At 39.1% G+C, this 15,076-nt stretch overlaps 1 protein-coding gene across 2 annotated transcripts in view; it reads right to left on the bottom strand.

Moving 5' to 3' along the window:
- Positions 1 to 10,665, bottom strand: part of tnxbb (tenascin XBb) — a 76,199-nt gene extending 65,534 nt beyond the window's left edge. For both annotated transcript variants that reach the window (XM_073858021.1, XM_073858022.1), the window contains exon 1: positions 10,540 to 10,665. The gene's annotated coding sequence lies outside the window, so the exon portion shown is untranslated. The remainder of the gene's footprint in view (positions 1 to 10,539) is intronic.
- Positions 10,666 to 15,076: the final 4,411 nt, after the last annotated feature.

The raw sequence follows: 15,076 nt of genomic DNA, 5'->3' as shown, positions 1-15,076 counted from the left end.
TTAATGCTCTACACTAGAAAAAAAGGCATTTTATGACATTTTCTTTACTTCTAAAACACAACATAATTCAATGCCTAATTTAAAATACAAGTATAGCCTATTGCTTTTTTATGTTTTTCTAAAATGTATTCTCTAAAAATCAACCTGAACTCCGCATATTTCTGTGGCCCTGCCACGGACTTTCTTTTCCGTGGCATTCTCACGGATTGGTTATTCAACTGTTTTGTCCTATTTTCTTACCATTGTCGCTTCGGTTTAGGGTTAGATTTACATAAAATGACATCCCTACCCAAATCCAACTCTAACCCCAACGCCAGGCGACAATTGATTAAAGGTTAGAAAATATAAAAGAATACACCAGAAAAAACAGTATAATCAAATAATCAAATACTTAAAGTGACATACTAACGCAAACACCAAATCGAACCCTAAACCGAAGCGACAATGGTTTGAAAATAGGAAAAAGCTGTTGAGTAACCAATTCGTGAGAATGCCACGGAAAAGAAAGTCCGTGGCAGGGCCATGGAAATATGCGGAGATCTGTGAGAATGTCACGGAAAAATTAGCAAAAAATTCCGTGACTATCCCACGGAACTTTGTGAGATCATGTTGCAAAAAATTCCTGACCCACAAAAAGGTGGAGTGCATGATATCTGAAAAACGCTTTGGAAAAGAGTCAGGCCGACTACCAAAACAAGCCTGTAGCCAATCAACAGGTACGTGCCTACTAAACGACATCATTGCCTGGATTGTGTATGTGTGGGGCGGGGCTATCAACAGAAAGTCCAGATTCAATTGGTGTATGAGACCCAATGTCTTGCTGGAAGGTGAACCTCCGCCCCAGTCTCAAAATTGCAGATTTTCATATAAGATTGCCCTGTATTTGGTTCCATCCATTTTCCCATCAACTCTGACCAGCTTCCCTGTCCCTGCTGAAGAAAAATATCCCCACAACATGATGCTGCCACACACCATGGAGATTGTGTGTTCAGGGTGATGTTACATTTTGGTCTCATCTGACCAAAGCACCTTCTTCCACATGCTTGCTGTGTCCCCCACATGGCTTGTCGCAAACTGCAAACAGCATTTCTTAAGACTTTCTTTCTTATTTGTGGAGTGCACGACTAATAGTTGTCCTGTGGACAGATTCTTTCACCTGAGCTGTGGATCTCTGCAGCTCCTCCAGAGTTACCATGAGCCTAGGGCTGTTCCGAATACCATTTTTTGAGCTTCGAAGCTCTAGTCATGCAAGTCAACCGATCCGCTTTGAGAGCTAAAGCATATATTTCCAATACAAAAGTAATCCCCCATAACTCCGTGTGACATGTTGACGTCTTGTGAAGCAAATCAATCAGTTTTTGCAAGAAATGTAACATTATTTACAACACTATTAGCGTGAATGCCAAAATAGGAGGCGTGCTTTCCGTTTGAGGCGATCTTTTCCACAAGTGGCGTTTGGTGGCTGTTGGCTATGGATGTTGGTCTCTCTGCGCCACCTATAGAGCAGGAGCGTGAAGCGCACTTCCTGCTTGGCAAAAGCTCTGCATTAACGCTGTACAAATATTTATATATACATATTCGAATCTCAGAACTGAAAATTGAATGTCAACCCACGGAACAAATATTCAAATTTTCTGGTCCAGCCCTACATGAGCCTTTTGGCTGCTTCTCTGATTCCTCTCCTTGCAAGGCCTGTCAGTTTAGGTTGGACGGTCTTTGTTAGGCTTGCAGTTGTGCCATACTCTTTCGATTTCTGGATGATGGATTGTACAGTGCTTCGTGAGATGTTCAAATTAATTCATTTATAACCTAACCCTGCTTAAAACTTCTCCACAACTTTATCCCTGACCTGTCTTGTGTTTTCTTTGGTTTTCATGATGCTGTTTGTTTACTAATGTTCTCTAATACACTTCTAAGGGGTTCTCAGAACAGCTGTATTTATACTGAGATTAAATTACACACAGGTGCACTTTCTTTATTTACTGGTGACTTCTGAAGGCAGTTGGTTTCAGTGGATTTTAGTGAGTGGCATCAGTGTAAAGGGGGCTGAATACAAATGCACACCACACTTTTCATCTCATTTATATGTAAAAAAAAAAATGTGCACACCATTTTCATTCCACTTCATAATTATATGCCACTTTGTTTCGGTCTATTTCATAAAATACCAATAAAATAAAATTTTCTTTGTGGTTGTAAAATGTCAAAATCTGGAAAAGTTCAGTGGGTATGAAAACTTTTGCAAGGCACTGTATACTGCAAAGTAACATTTTAAAATATAAAATAACCTAAATTGGTATGTATATTTGTTGAGGAATATAACATGTTTTATAAAAATCCTATTAGCCAATGGGGGGCCTGACCCCCGCAAGCTCTGCCTATGATTGGATATGGTTATTACATATGTCCCATACACTTGCTAAACAATATGCAAGTCATGGGCTTTAGTTAATGTTGATATTATTGATACGCAGTAGGAGCTCAACAGAAAATTTTTAAACTTACAAAAAGGTGACTTACATTTACCTCCACTCTCTACAAAAGTCTGTTTTAACAGGATGTAACAACCAAGAACAGAACACCGGGGCTGCAGTGGGCACATGGACACCAAAACAGATCAGTTAAAAACTGAAAAAGCATTCGATGAATTTCAATTTCTGCTAAGTCAAGAGATGGCAAATTTAGTGAAAACAATTTACATCCATGTATACATTTAAATCTATGTATAATGTTACTAATAAAATGCTTTGTAAGTGTACAATGGTGTTAATATATGTTATCATGGTACCATGGTACACATAAAGTACTTACTTTTAGATGTATACTTGAAAACCAAGAGACTCATAAAAATGGATCAGGAAAAATGAAGTGAAAAGAAATAAAGTCATACTGGAGGACAGCAAACACTTATTTAATCTGTAAGTCTGTAAATCACAGGTGTATTCACAGTAGAGGGTTACAGAAGAGGGTTAAGGATCTGTTCACGCACAAAGTGGCACTAAATCTCGTTGTATACAGATCACTTGCAGTCACCACACATGCACAATAAACATCACTGAGATTAAATGGAGAGCAAACTGAGACTTCCATCAGTGTCCTTTCTCTTAGATTTTACTCCTGACAAAAAGACCCCAATGATCTCACGTGTCTCTAGAACCAAAGTTTGCAATCAACCAAACCCAACATATATCAAATTCTTATAATACCAAATGGTGTAAGCCATGCTATTTACAATCATTTTATGGCTGTATTGTCTTACCGTATGTCAACGATTTGTCAGATTGTTAAAAAAAATTGTTAACACCAAAAATCAGTATTGAATCTAGTCAGTATTAAAAGGGAATTCTTTATTTAATGCACAATCCGATATCCGTCGTGTTATTCTGTCATCTTTTCTCCCTTTTTTTCAAAACCCGACAAACGCCAGTCCTCCTTCTCTGCAGAATGCAATAAAACCGCTTAACCAATCACAGTGCACCATTCCACACATTGTAAACAACAATGGCGGTGCTTTGAATACACACAGAATCCTAGTTACAATCTACTTTGTACTTTGTGATCAACAATCAAACAAAAACAAAATAATACTTTTGATGGCATTGATAAACTTTTGGTGGTTTTCTGTGCCGTTGAAGAAACGTAAGCCATCAAAATCAAATAATTTACGGGCGAAGGAAATGCCGGCTGTTGCTTGTTCTAACATGGCAGTAGCAAGCTTCTGTCATGCTAACACACATCTTATGCCAAACTTTCCATTACTTTATTCGAAATCCATGAAAATCGACCAGGACCAATTTTTTTTTACAGCTGATCATTCAGCAACGACGTCCCAAGGCAGCAGCAATGACAGTGTTCTTAATATGACAAAGTAAGTGTTTTTTAATTAATGTCATTAATGTTATATATTGATTCAGTAGATTAATAGCATTATGAAAAAAAACTTTTGATGGATTAATTGTATTTTGCGAATGAAATAATCATATATATATATATATATATATATATATGTATATATATATATATATATATATATATATATATATATATATGTATATATATATATATATATGTATATATATGTGTATATATATATATATATATATATATTAGGGCTGTCAAAATAAACGCGTTAATAACGCGTTAACGCAAATTCATTTTAACGGCACTAATTTTATTAACGCGCGATTAAGGCAACACGCAATTTCTGTTTGACCCACAGCTGGATGAATTGAGACGCAGCAAGTGACTGGCGCTGTCTAGATGAGTCGGAGCTTTTCATAAAAATAAGAACATTAAGCTCTCGTCTAGCGAATCCAATGCTCTAAATGGTCATTAAACATCTAAAATGCACGTTTTCTGCACGTGCAGTTTTCTTTATCTGCACGTTTTCTGTGAGGTGTACCGTCCCAAATCCATATAAAGCAAAGATGCGTCTTCTTTCACTTTTTAGTTTCGTTTTAAAAAGCATTCAGAAATTATAGAAAATAGACTGCAGGACTTACTTGATGGTAAAATAATTATTAAGAGGGATAAAGTTCGGGATCTGATTGATGTTAAAAGAGTTATTAAGAGTGACAAGGCTCAAAAGCGATGTCTGACGCAGACGTCTGAAGCGCGTGCACACAAACGCGCGAGTGCGTGACACTTCGTGCTATTTATACGCATCTTCAGGAGACTGGGCTCGAGGACAACTTTTTTTTTTTTTTTTTATATAAAGTACATTTTTTTACAGTACGGAAAATAGAAATACTTCTTTACAGTGCACATAAGGGGAGGGGGATTAAGCACCACGTAAAAGTGTAACACATAACATACATACAACAAAATAACAGACAAATTACAAAAGGACAATACAGTTGCAGTGAGACATTATTATTGCTGGTTGAATAGAATGATCTTGAGGTTCACGTTCGTTAGTCACAGTTAGAGTATTTAAGCGGAAATGGGTTTAAAAAGGGTTGGAAAAAAAAAAAAGTTGTCCTCCGAAGAGGGGGGGGTGGTGGCGGGCCAAAAAAAAAAAAAAAAAAAAAAAAGGAGACTGGGCTCGATATATATAGACATCTAAAACAAAATTACAGGTTTAAAAATATCTGTTTTGACAAGAATTCACGCAGGTATGACCTATAATCTGTTATATCTGAAGTGAATGTTTGGTTAACTGTTAAGGAAAAGTATCTGTTGTGTCATTTATATTAAACCCTTGCATTATCCTACAGTCTTAAAGTGGTCTGTCTCAATGTCAAAATTAAACAATAAAAAAAAACATATATGTATATTGATATTGTTTTTGCTCTGCATTAACAGGTATAGTTCTCTCATGCTTTGTCAGATTCCAACAATTGGTCCAATCTAACATGGAACCCAATGGAAATAATGTCTAAATATTTCTTCGAGTGGTGTCATGTTCGAATATAGTGGTGTTCGATTATCTTATGTGTTTCAACTATTTAATTCTAATTGTCATATGCTATTTAAATGAATTCCAACATGACTGGAGAATCGGAATGCATCTGAAATAACTTGTTTCTAATATAATTCTATGTTCTGTTTAAAGCCTGAAATACACCACAGGATTTTTGCACTCCGACAAGATTGTAGCAGCAAACGCATTGTGCGGTGATCATGCTGAATTTCTGACACTGTCAGAAAACTATTGTAGGCTATCTTGGAGGCAAGACCAGGAAAACGTCCGTCTTTGAACTTCTCCCACCATACGACACTGTACCACCGACGAAGAGCCACGATCATAGAAATCGTGATGATTGTTTCACGATGGAAATCTTTCGTCTGGGAAAGCCAAAAATCATGCAGTTATGATTCTAAATGATAACTTTACAAGGAACTTTGTCTGGAATTAGGTGCGTACAATCCACTTACTCTGCATCCTCAAGAAAATTGCAAAACATGCATCAACTTTCCATATAACCATATTACACCGGCTGCTAGGATTTAAACCATTATAACAGCGCGGCTGCATACATGAGGCAAGCTATTTTAAAACTATATACATGTTTTTACACAGACTACGGACATGCAGTTCTATTGTGCTTTATTTTCAGTGCCTGCATTACCATCAGGGCTCTTTATCGACTTCCAGGAACTCTAATTGCAAACGGCTGCAAGGATTTGAACATGCATAATTGATACATGTACAAGAAATTAGCTTTTGTTTGTATTGGGCCGTGCACACTTGCCGCGTGCACGCAGGTTGTCACGTTTCACGGTGCGGACTTCGATCGTTTCTGGAATGCCAGTGTGGCAGAGGATCTTCATTAAACAAATAATTCAGAACTTCTTAAGTGCATATCATGTAAGACTGTTAGCACAAAACTGTCACGTTTAATCATGCTATTATGTTAAGTCAAAGTTTAAGCTGTAAACTTTCATCTAGAAGGCTATTACTTTCGGAGTACGTCCATCTATCAACTGCACAACCCTACTGATACCGCTCCTCAGTTTTTTGGGGGTCTTAATTTACATCGTAAACAGAGAATTTTATAATCATCTGTGTGTCATGGCGAAGCTGGCAAGACAAGGGAACGGATCCAAATGCAATGGTTTATTTCTTAAACCCTAAAGTGCACAAAGCAGAACCAGAATGAAGACCAGAATACAGGACTAAAAAGTGATGACAGCAAACTATACTCAACAAAGGACAACTGAAACACAAGGACTGTATATATTCATGTGGGTAAACATGACATCAAGACACACCTGGGAAACAATCTAGAACAAGGACCAATGAACTACAAGAACTACAGACATGGATGACATTACAGAACTTCAAATAAAGAGTACAAGACTGGGAAAACACAAGACACCACAGTGACACCGTGCAATCTTTAGCATCAGTCAGATTTGTTTGTAGCCATCTAATATTCTCCCTACTTTTATAATGACAATATAAAAGCATGCATACATCAATTCTCTCTTCATCAGAAGCCGCGCTCCTAATTTCACCGTGTGCAGGAAAACACTATGACATTCAATTCAATAATGGAAAGCAATAATCAAGGTATGTTTTAAGCAAATTACTGGTGGTGGTGGCGTATTCAACCATGCTATATCATGGCCTTTGCACCATTTATATAATTTTTCACTCTGCTATCAAGCCTAACAAGGCTTTATTTTCCGGCCTACGCGGCCTCTCTGCTCTCAAGCCTAACGTGCCAGCCTTCTACGGATATCCTCTACTGCTGACGTTAGGGACAACATTTACAGACATGTTAATGGTATGTTTCTTTTGTCAATACTGGTGGTGGTGAATCTTATTGCAAGCTAACCTGTTGGCTTTTCCTACTGTGCATATTGTTGCCTTCTACGGCCTACGCGGCCTATCTAACCCTGGCATATCTTTGCCCTTCATGGCCTACACAGCCTCTCTCAACACAGCATATTGTTGCCTTCTATGGCCTATGCAGCCTTTCCCACTCTGCATATTGTTGCCTTCTATGGCCTACACAGCCTCTCTCAACACAGCATATCGTTGCCTTCTATGGCCTATGCAGCCTTTCCCACTCTGCATATTGTTGCCTTCTATGGCCTACACAGCCTTTCTCAACACAGCATATCGTTGCCTTCTATGGCCTATGCAGCCTTTCCCACTCTGCATATTGTTGCCTTCTATGGCCTATGCGGCCTATCTCTATCTGGCATATCGTTGCCTTCTAAAGGCCTATGCGGCCTTTTCTCACTAGGCATATCGTTGCTTTCTATGGCCTATGCGGCATATCTCTGTCTGGCATATCGTTGCCTTCTAAAGCCTACATCAGCCTTGGTTGCTAACTACTGTTAAATAAACTCATATCAATTCTTAACTTATCTTTGAGTCTTTCTGGTAGAAATGTTAGCTTAGCGTAGCGTAAGTTCTACCAGGAAACTCGAATGTTACGTTATTCATTTCACAAGGCGCAATCAATCATCCCTGATACTGAGAGTATATAAGCCTCGTACTCACCTGTCTTTGCGTTTGCAGATACTGATGCCAGCATTTACAACCCACCCTCCCTACCACCATCACCAGGTCGGTTCCGTCCATACTCGAGGGGGATTAGATTCTGGCCTGTCTTCATCTTCAGACAGGAACCGCAAGAATCCGTGACCCCCGGATTTGAACTATGGTCGGGGCCTAAGCCAAAGAACTATACTGTGTTACATTCCAGCCTTGGTTGCTAACTACTGTTAAATAAACTCATATCAATTCTTAACCTATCTTCGAGTCTTTCTGGTAGAACAGCTGATCTGAGTTGGTTCAGTCGACTCTGAGTAGGTTGAGTTAAGCGTGTGCACAACCCCTATGAAAAGCCATCAATGGAGCTCCGATATTACGATTCACCATAGCTACAGCAAGTAAAAAAAAAGGTCTAAATCCTTTTAACAACTAAAACTGAAAGTGTTGCTAAGAGTGTACAGCAACTACAAGCATATATTTCAAAAAAAGAGCTGTGGTTGAAAATTGCGTACATTAAATTTTTTCATCATAGTTAAAGGACAAGTTCAGTATTTTACACTTAAAGCCCTGTTTTCAGATTGTTTATGATGAAACAGAACGGTTTTGACTAAAATTTGGACATATGATGCTTGCCCGGGAGTTTTCGGGTGTTTGTTGTGTCACCTCCCGCCTCTGCAGTGGCGGCGTGGGTGCGCTGGAGCAGTCCTTCCTAGAATGCATTGAACTTTCGTTTACAAAGACGTGAAACTCACCGAGTGGTCAGGGGTGTTCACTGAAATGCTCACACAAATATCGCTGCAAGGGATGCTTTCCAACAGGGGTTTTAGCATTTGTTGTAAACTTGTGGACCTATTTTTCCAAACGCCTCACACCCGTATATTCTTCCGTTGAGAGCTTGAATAATAAACACTCCAGCCCAGTTGGTGGCGATAATCCACCTTTGCCAATTGCAAAAATACAAACAAAGTTCCCGACAAGGAGTAATACTGTACCTCACAGCACATCTAATACAAGTCAATGGAGTTGGACAAAAACTAAGATAAAACCTGTTGGAAAGCATCTTTTGTAGCGATTTTTGTGTGAGCATATCAGTAAACACCCCTGACCACTTGGTGAGTTTCACGTCTTTGTAAACAAAAGTTTAATGCCTTTTAGGAAGGTTTGTTCCAGTGCACCTATACATCCATTGTAAAGGTGGGGGCTGATACAACAAACACCAGCAAATTCTCGGGCCAGCATCATTTGTCCAAATTTCAGTCAAAACCGTTCTATTTCATCATAATAAACAATCTGAAAACAGGGCTTTAAGTGTAAAATTCCGAACTTGTCCTTTAAAATATTAGAAGTAAATAAATATAAATATAAATAGTATTATATCAAATACCAACTTTAAAAAAGATGACTATTAGGTCATGTTTGCTGGCTTTATTTATGTTGTTATTTTGTTAATGTTAGTTATATGCTGGATTTAGAGTTTTGAAAGACTGATGTTTGTTCATTGTTACCATGATTGAGAAGTGTGTGTTCAGTGTAAAGGGCGACACAGTGGGTTAGCACGCATCATTTATGGCTCACAGCACAAAGGTATCTGGTTTAAGCAAGGTGTAAGTCAGACAGACCTTGTTCAGGAGACTTTTCTGTGTGGAGTTTGCATGTTCTCTCTGTGATATTGAGGGTTCACTCCCACAGTTCAAAACATGCAGGTTAGCGGAATTGGATATACTAAATTTGCCCTTTACCTAAACTTATATGTGAATAACTTTATAGATAGATGCTGGAATGATGTTCATACAGTCATAATCTTAGTTGAGAGGACTTAAGTCACTAGTTGAGTAAACTCAGAAATGTTCTTATAGCCTAAGTTTAACTTGTTGCTTTAAGTTGACATTACTCAGAAAATTGAGTTAGATGAACAACATCACCCAAGAGTTGAGTAAACTCAAAAAAGCTGTTCACCAAGTTGCCTTGAAATTTAAGTTAAGTCAACTTTTTTTACAGTGTTGCCATGAATTCCTCAACCCTATCAGATATTATAAAAGAAGACTATGAGCTGTTAACCTTACAAATGGAGCTAAAAAAGAGTATTAAATGAAGGGGGGGGGCAATAATTGTTGCCAACGTCTATTTGAGAAAAAAATATGATGTAGAGTTTCGTTGCAGAACGAGATAACTCAGTTTTTAAATTTTTTGTCAAAACATGTTTATTATTATGTTATCATGTTATTATTTTGTTTTATGGTGCTACTTAACTTAAAAAATACAGCTATGAAGGTTTAAATCAAAACAAACCAAGTGCAGTTGAATTGTTATTAATTGGAATGCACAATCAAAAAACGAGATTTCTGAAAAATTAAAAAAACAGAGTTATCTTGTTTTGCAACGAAACTCTATACATGTAGGTTTATAATGAATTTGTAATATGTGTTATTTAACTTAAAATGGGACAGGACAAAATACTTTACTTTATGACATCCAACTAATCATAAAGTTATTTAACTTTTATCAGCTTTAATCAAACTGCAACCAATATCTAATGTCTATGAAGTATATTGTTTCTTTGAAGAAAAAAATAACATAACAGATCTTACCTTGAGAGTCTTGATTCTGGATGCTCCACAACTGTCCTCTTATCAGTCACTTTCCTGCTCCTCCACTGCTCTGGAAAACTCTTGATTGACTGAACAAAGTGGGGGAGCGAGAGAGAAAGTGAGAGAGAGAATGGGTGGGAGGGAGAGAGAGAGAGAGAGAGAGAGAGAGAGAGAGAGGAGCAATAAAATTTGCTCATAGTAGAAGAATTTTTCCTCTCTCTCCCCCTCACTCTCTCTCTGATGTAATTCTATGTGCTTCAATGGTCCCTTCTGGGTTGTGCATTTCAATGAAAAGTATGCATCTGATATTTAAGATATTTTGATTAGCCAGCTTGAATCTTAGCTCTTTTAGAGCTTTGCATAAATGTCCTCCTATTCCTCAAAATGTCCTCCAAATGCATAATTCCCATTATAAATCCCAATCGAAAGACCATATTAACGCCTAGTTTTATTACATAATGTCATCTGCATATTATTTCAATATGCATATTTCCATCCATGTGATGGTACAAAACACAACGAAAATATAATATATAAATATAATATATGCTTTTTATTCCATCATATTAAATTGCTGAACATCATTCAGTACCCTTGTCTTCTGAAATAAATATCAATATTTCAGTAAAAGCAAATCTGTATAAAATAAGTGTTCAGACAGTTATTGTCATTTTTTCCTCTGGTCAAAAATATTTTTAATTGTTTTAAATAAAAGTGTATGCAGTTTTACCTATAATTTGTTTTTATATTTGTAATTTATCCTGTCTAACTGTCTATGTCACGGAGTGACTTTTGAAGGGGCGGAACTGAAAATGGGCGAAGATTAGTTCCGCCCGGATGCTATTCCCCGAACACCAGTCACTTCCGGGAACTCCGGGAGACCGAAATTTGGGCAGGATTGGCAACAGGTGTGTTGCTGAACGTGGTGATCATTGATTGGGTGATTCAGCAGGGAAGAGAAGTATAAAGAGGGCATCTGAAATACAGGAAGAGGTCGTGGATTTCCAGCAGATACTGCGGGTGGAACAGAGCGATTGGGGCATTTGGAGAGGAAACCTGGACGGATGTATTGTGGACTTGGACACTCGCAAAGCGAATGAAAGAGTGGGCCGACAGGAGTATACAGGTTGGAAACGGAGAACTTGATGGATAGAGCGCTTTGTTGATTTGTGCTGTCTTTAGGAAAGAAGGAATACTTACCGGAAGAGCTGCCAGAGGATACTGTGTCAAGAGGAGGTCATTCTTCCGGCTGTGAATGTGTGAGTAGCTGAAAGATAGAGAGAATATGGAATGTCAACAATTGCTTTGAGTTGTGAAGTAGTGTGTTAGCGGCCCCACTGTGGGAAGGATTAGTGGGTGAGCCAAACACCAGTTGGATTGGGAGGGTGTTATTCTGCTGTGGCTATGACGTCTATCTTGGGCTTCTGCTGTGTCAGCGGTTTTGATTCTTCCCTGGACGAACCCTTGGTCCAAACATCGAGTGCCGACCTTAAATTCACTAGAGTGTGTGAAGTGCAGTGGGTGAGTCTGTATTTGACGTGTGTGCACCTGGAGATTGCAGTGCTGTGTCGTGTCCCTGTTGTCTGCATTTACCCTTTAGGCCGAGAAGGAAATCCAGTTACAAAGAACGCACGCTGTGCTAGCAGTGGCCATCTCTTGTATGTACGCCCGCTTATAACTCCTGACCCTTTTTCCCCCACCCGGAGGTGGTGAGGCAACATTGATAAGTAAGGTACACCAAATAGTATTGGGAACCATTGTCTGTTGTACAAAGGAATAATTGTGAGACCTCCGTGTATGCTGACTTACTGTGGAGTCCTTCTAGAAGTTCGCCCCTGTCTAGATCTCATACACCTGTATGCCCCCAACGCAAAGAGCCACTTACCTGTGTATACGTGCCTGTATGCCCCTAACGCCAAGAGACACTTACCTGAGTATGCCCTTGTAGGCCCAAAGCCAGAAGCCATTAACCTGTGAATACCTTTTTGTACGTCTAGAAGAAAGCATCCTGTGCCTGGTGTGAACACCTACCTGGGAAGGTCTGGTCGTCTCCGTGTAGCCATTCCTGTATGACCAAATTACGTACCTGGGACACCTACCTGCACCCCCACGGCGAGGAAATACTTACCTTTCCACGCACGCACTAGGAACCATCCAGTAACCAACCTCTGGGCCTTGACGGAAGCCCAGCTGGCCGTGGAGGCTCCAGGCGCCCCTGATGTGGGCACTGCAGGATAAGGTACTCACCTCAGTCTACGTGTTACTTACCGTGTCTCTTCCTTTGCCTCAGGACGACGGAAAGGCGCCACGGGCAGTCTACCTGCAAGACAGAGAACAGTGTTAGGCTGAAAACAGTGGATGAAAGTCACGTGGGAGGAAAGCGCGGTAATTGAGAAGACTTGCCCGAGCGCTCCCGTGACGAAGAACCAGCATCCCCGGCTTATACTCTCTGGCCCGAGAGTTTGTTTTTAGTTCCCCTTTCCCTCCCCTGATTACATTTTAATTAATTTAAATAAAGTTTGTTTTAAATATACTTACCTCTTCTCATGTGTTTGGTCATTGGGGTGTTCTTGGGACCTCCTTGAGGTGGAAACTACGTGACTCACAACACCTGTGGTCCGCTCCGACCTGTGGCATCTAACTCAGGGCATCACTGACGAAACATTTTAAAAATAAAATGTTTAAACCTTGCACACTATTGATCACACTATTGCACACTATTTTATCATCATGAAAGGGCTCATCAGGAGACTCATACAAAAAGTGATGTTTTGTTTTTCTAAGTATCTAAGCCTCCACATTAATTTCCTCACAAATTACTCTGGCATTAGCTTGGGCAGAGGTAATTCAGGGAGGCCTCAGTTTTTTTAGCAGATTGAATTGTACATCCAGCTGCATTGACTCTGACTGCATCTATTTGCTCAAATGGTGAATTTGGGTGAGAATATCATACCATACAACAGTGCAGATGGAAAAGCGTTATGACCCCACTTCCTCAGCTAAAGTGTGAGCATCAACTTTAATAACTGGATCAGTGGCTTTTTTCTTTACTTCTAGAAGAGCATCCCTAACTTTTGCAGCCTGGTACCTGACAGGTTTTTTATGCTCTTCACCTGACTCTCTAGTCTTGTCTCTGTTTAGGATTTCAGAGTGATATTGAAGTGGCTTTTTAGAATAGTCCAACGTTGTGTGGAAGCTGAGAAAAAGGTGAATAGCTTCTGCAGATAACCAAATAGGCAGCAGTTTTTTGGGAGCTTTTTCCTGCATCAGCTACCACCAGGTATAAATAATGTGCTGCACCTGGCACAAAAAGGCCCTTGGGTTCATTTCTTCAAGGAATCCCATAAAAAAATGTAACTTCCACATTGTGTAATGCCACAGCTAGAATAGTTAATGCAACCTATTTTTATGGCTGATATCAGGGGTGCAGTCCAACATTTAGTGAAAAATATTTCACCTTTTTGATCTCATTACAGTTTTTTCGACTCCTTACACACATTTTTTTTAACTTTGCCTCTTTTATTTTTTCAAAACTTTACACACAGCTCTTCTTTCATGAGCTCTTATGCACACTTCTTTACAATCCCTGCTGAAAAAAAAACTGCATACCAGCAAGACCAGCATATGTTGTGTTTTGGTGCTGGTTTGCTAGTGAACACCAGCTAAACCAGCACCAGCTAAACCGGCACCAGACCAGCATTAGCACCAGCATCCCATGCTGGTCATACCAGCAAGACCAGCATATGTTGTGTTTTGGTATGCTGGTGACCACCAGGTACACCAGCATCAAACCAGCATAGACTCGCATAATTCCCATGCTGGTCCATGCTGGTTTATGCTGTTTTTTTCAGCAGGGATACTAAAAGTAACTGACAGAGAGATGTTGAGAAAATGTATGGTAAACACGACAGCAAGATTGAATATGTAAAATATGTAAATTAGTATATATGTATGACTCAGTAGCCTGACTTTGTACATCCAAGTCTGATATATTGGAGGAAATGGTGTGTTTACAGTTTTTCTCGGTTGCTTAAACACATTTCAGTTTTTCTACATTACCATATTTTCCGGATTACAAATCACCCTTTTTTCATAGTTTGGCGGGTCCTGGAACTTGTTAGGTGCGACTTAAACATCAAAAATTATTTCATATGAACCAACAGAAACCATTACCGTCTACAGCCGCGAGAGTCTGCTCTATGCTGCTCCTGTATTTATGTAATTCAGTGGACTCAGAATGATGCGGAATGACTTCGGGACCTTTTTGAACTTGATTTGGCTTGTTGTGTTACAGTTTACCAATTGCTTACACATGTTTTCAAAACTTCCACATGTTTTCAATTCCCAAATTGCACACGCAAAATGAAAAATAGCTCACATCTCCTTCAAAAGGCAACACATTCAAAAATGCCACAAACACATGTCAGAATGAAGCATTTGCATTAAATGGCAAACACTTCTTTCATAATAGTACATTTTTGGATATACCATGTAAACACTGTTGTTCTAAATCTAAAGCTCTTTGGTCTTTCATAGG

The sequence above is a fragment of the Misgurnus anguillicaudatus genome, chromosome 20, assembly GCF_027580225.2.
Source record: "Misgurnus anguillicaudatus chromosome 20, ASM2758022v2, whole genome shotgun sequence".
NCBI classification, from domain to species: domain Eukaryota; kingdom Metazoa; phylum Chordata; class Actinopteri; order Cypriniformes; family Cobitidae; genus Misgurnus; species Misgurnus anguillicaudatus.
Note: the sequence above shows the minus strand (reverse complement) of the source record. Positions and strands in the feature narration are given on the sequence as shown.